At 39.4% G+C, this 4,554-nt stretch overlaps 1 pseudogene; it reads left to right on the top strand.

The window, feature by feature from the left end:
• Positions 1 to 2,208: 2,208 nt before the first annotated feature.
• On the top strand, positions 2,209 to 3,501 carry LOC110293333 (annotated as a pseudogene).
• Positions 3,502 to 4,554: the final 1,053 nt, after the last annotated feature.

Raw genomic sequence — 4,554 nt, 5'->3', positions numbered from 1 at the left:
AGAAGAAGAAGAAGAAGAAGAAGAAGAAGAAGAAGAAGAAGAAGAAGAAGAAGAAGAAGAAGAGGAAGAGGAGGAGGAGGAGGAGGAGGAGGAGGAAATAATCAGGGAGTTTGCTGTGAGACTATGTCTCCAAGTAATGTCAGAATCTATAAACATACAATCTAACCAAGGTTATTGCCTAAACATAAGATGAACAACGACAATATTGGTATGCCAAGAATGGATGGGGGAACCAATGAGGCCTCAATTCTACACAAAGAACTACAGGCAACTGAGAGTAGGAGAAATCATCTTACTCAGGAAAAAGACTACACCACTCGTTTATGCAAAAGAAAATGGTCAGTGCTGAAAACATACAAACAAGTAACATTAATCAGATTAAGTCTTATTCTGATAATGTGTGTGTGTGTGTGTACATGTATGAGAGAATGTATGTGTGTATATGTGTATATATATATATATATATATATATGTATAAAAACTCATACAATCACAACTAATTAAAAGAGGCCATAAATTTGAAAGAGCAAGGATGGCATACTGGAAAGTTTAGAGGAAGGAAAGGGAAAACTGATGTAATTGTCATATCAAAAATTAAAAGAATAGTAAAAATTAATAAAAAATAAAATATTTGAATTTGGGAAGGATGAGCATGTCTGGAGATTATAGGTAGAGTTGGAGGAGTGACAGGGGTTAGATATTGAATTTATTTGCATATTTTATGAAATTATCAATATTAGAGAATAATTTAAATATCAATAAAGAGTAAGGATTGAGACAAATCAACATACAGTATATAAATTATGAAAGAAATATATGAATTATGAAAGAAACCTATCATCCTGTGTGAGGTAACCCAATCACAAAAGAGCACACATGATATGCACTCACTGATAAGTGAATATTAGCCCAGAAATTTGGGATACCCAGAAAATTGGGATACAATTCTCAAAACATGTGAAACTCAAGAAAAAGGAAGACCAAAGTGTGTATACTTTGATTGTTCTTAGAAGGGGGAATAAAATACCCATGGAAGGTGTTACAGTGACTAAGTGTGGAGCAGAGACTGAAGAAATGACCATCAGAAACTGTCCCACCTGGGGATCCATCCCATATACAACCACCAAAACCAGACAGTATTGTGGATGCCAACAAGAGCCTGCTGACAGGAGCCTGATATAGCTGTCTCCTGAGAGGCTCTGCCAGTGCTTAACAAATACAGAAGTGGGTGTTCACAGCCATCCATTGGACTGAGCACAGGGTCCCTAATGAAGGAGATAGAGAAAGTACCCAAAGAGTTGAAGGGGTTTGCAGCCTCATAGGAAAAACATCAATATGAACTAACCAGTTCTCAGTGCTCACTGGGACTAAACCACCAACCAAGAAAACATATGGTGGGACTCATGGCTTCAGCTGCTTATGTAGCAGAGAATGGCCTAGTTGGTCATCAATGGGAGGAGAGGCCCTTGGTCTTGTGAAGGTTCTATGCCCCAGTATAGGGTAATGCCAGGTCCAGGAAGCAGGAGTGTGTGTGTTGGTGAATGAGGACTGGGGAGGAGATAGCGGGGTTTTGGAGGGGAAACCAGAAAAGGATATAACATCTGAAATGCAAAAAAAGAAAATATGTAATAAAAAATTGTTGTCAAAAAAAGAAAACATTAATTAACAAAACTGAGTATTCTGAGGAATTGCAGATAATACAATTTCTCTATAATATTCCTCGGTCTCTCTAGTAATAGTTTCAATTATTTAACCAAATAATTGCAATTTTTAACCAGACACTTAAAATTCATAAACTTTTTTTCATGTATAACAAAATATTCCATATGTTGCTAATGGAGCCAGAGGCTTGACAATAGGCTGTCCTTTTATTATCTGTTTGGCCTGGAACCAGACATTTAAGTATTATCTGCTTGCTATGTTTTGGTTTGATTTTTGATACTTAGGAGACATTATAGGCATATGTTTACATAGATTTCTTTTTTGTAATTTCTTTTCTTTCTTTTCTTTTCTTTTCTTTTCTTTTCTTTTCTTTTCTTTTCTTTTTTTTCTTTTCTTTTTCTATTGAGCTCTAAGAGACATTAATGAAATACTGATGCTTGGTGTTGGTGTTAGTGAGGTCTATTTCCTGTTGTCCTGTTCTCTGGCATCTTAATTATCAAATTTATTGAATTCATTAAAAGCATCAGATTATCATTCTCTTCTGTATCTGCACAACCCTCTTTCCTTCTTTCACAGCAGTCCGGTAGACAGAAGTTCACCTCGTCTATTTTCAAGATCCATGCTCCAGAGATCTTTGACTTTCATGGGAATCCCAATATTGAGGTGGATCTCTACATCACAGAAAGTCTCCTCCAACAATGATAAGATATGCTTCATGGGGAAGGGTGTCTCAAAGGCTGCTGACTACATCAATAACACTATTACACCTGGTCTGCTTGGCAAGAAACTGAATATTATGGAGCAAGAGAGCATTGGCAAACTAATGATAGAGATGGATGGCACTGAGAATAAATCTAAATTTGGTGTAAATGTCATCTTGGGAGTGTTCCTGGCTTTCTGCCAAGTTCGTGCCCCTTTACCATCACATTGATGACTTGGCTAGCAACCCTAAAGTCACCCTACCTATCTCAGCTTTCAATGTGATCAATAGTGGTTCTCATGACTGCAATAAGCTGGCCATGGAAGACGTCATGATCCTGCCTGTGGAGTCATCCTGTTTCCAGGAAGCCATACACATTGGAGTAAATGTCTACTACAACCTGAAGAACATTTTCAAGGGGAAGTACGGGAAAGACACCACCAATGTGGGTGATGAGGATGGATTTGCACCTAACATCCTGGAGAACAAAGAGGCCCTGGAACTGCTGAAGACTGCAATTGCAAAGGCCAGCTACACTGACCAGGTTGTCATCAGTATGGACATTGCTACCTCTAAGTTCTACAGGTCTGGCAATATGACTGGACTACAAGTCTCAGAATGACTCGAGCAGGTACATCACACCTGTCCAGCTGGCTGACATGGACTAGTCCTTCATCCAGGAGTATCCAGTAGTGTCCATTGAAAACCTCTTTGACCATGATGGCTGGAAAACTTGGCAGAAGTTCACAGCTAGTGCAGGCATCCAGGTGGTGGGGGATTACCTTAGAGTCACCAGTCCTAAACGGATTACCAAGACTGTGGGCGAGAATTCCTGCAACTGCCTCCTTCTCAAAGTGAACCAGATCGGTTCTGTTACCGAGACTATGCAGGCGTGTAACCTGGCCTAGTCCAATGGCTGGGGCATCATGGTGTTCCAACGATCGATCTAGGAAGACTGAGAATACTTTTCATTGTTGACCTAGTGCTAGAGCTCTGCACTGGGCAGAACAAATATGGTGCCTCTTGCCGATCTGAGTGCCCTGGCCAAGTACAGTCAGATCCTGAAAATCGATCAAGAGCTGGGCAGGAAAGCCAAGTTTGCTTGCAGGTCCTTTAGACCAAGTAAAGCACGAACTTGAGATTCCTGTCCCTGGTACTTAGGACTTCCCTGTCCCTGATGTCATCGAGGCGGCTCAAGGCCAGTCCAGTGCTTGCCGTTCCCAAGTCACTGCTTTTTTAGATGTCCAGAGCTATGCCTGACCACCTGGAACCCTGCTGGGGACCCCAGGTTTGTAATCATCTGATTGGTTTGAGTCATTGTTTCTGTTACCTGACTTCCCAGCTAGTGCCTGACCCCTCAGAACTCCAGTGTAACCTGTACAGTTGCTACAGGCAAAAATCCCCAGTGGTTTACATGCAAAATAAAAGCCTCAGGATCTCACTCACCCCCAGAACCCATCAGAATTCATAGTTGCTCTTCTAGGGCCTCTTTAGAGCTCTCAAATCAACTTCCTGCTTTTCAGAGATGTAGTTTATGTTGATAATTAAAACCTCAGCCTCCAGACCCAGAAAGATTCTAGACTCTTTGTACTAACTGAGTGAAGCTGGGTAAAATTCTTTTACTCTCTGGACCCAAATCTTGCAAAGTAGGAATAATAATACGTGTGATTATTCTATTAAATGAAATAATACACATAACTGTTTCTATAGTGTGAAGAAATAGTAAATGCTTAACTGTGAGTATTATATTGTTGTTGTTATTATTGCCGCTGTTCTCATTACTACCTTAGGATGTAATCATAAATGTTATAAAATGAATTTTTAAAATTAAGCATTGAATTCGATCTAAAAATTCACCTTTGTCTTACTAAGGTTGAAACAATTAGTGTGACTACAATATTATTAATATCTTGCTTGCAAATCATGTTTTTAAAAGGAAGTTATTCTGATGCATGATTCTGTTCTGCATATTAGACACAGGGGAAGGGGAAAGAATAGACAGAGGCTGAAACATCAGGTTTTCCTGAGAATCCATTGTAATTAAGGTGCAGTCCTAAGAATAGAGTTGAGGTTATTCGGGCTCTAATCAATATGTACTTAAAAAAGAACAAGAAAGAGGCCTTTTGAGTGGAACAGCTGAGGATTCTCTGCCAGAAACTCTATCATAATCAAATATTCTCTACAATCTAAGT

The sequence above is a fragment of the Mus caroli genome, chromosome 4 (genome assembly GCF_900094665.2).
Source record: "Mus caroli chromosome 4, CAROLI_EIJ_v1.1, whole genome shotgun sequence".
Lineage (NCBI taxonomy): Eukaryota > Metazoa > Chordata > Mammalia > Rodentia > Muridae > Mus > Mus caroli.
The sequence above is the reverse complement of the archived record's forward strand: the minus strand, read 5'-3'. Positions and strand labels throughout refer to the sequence as shown.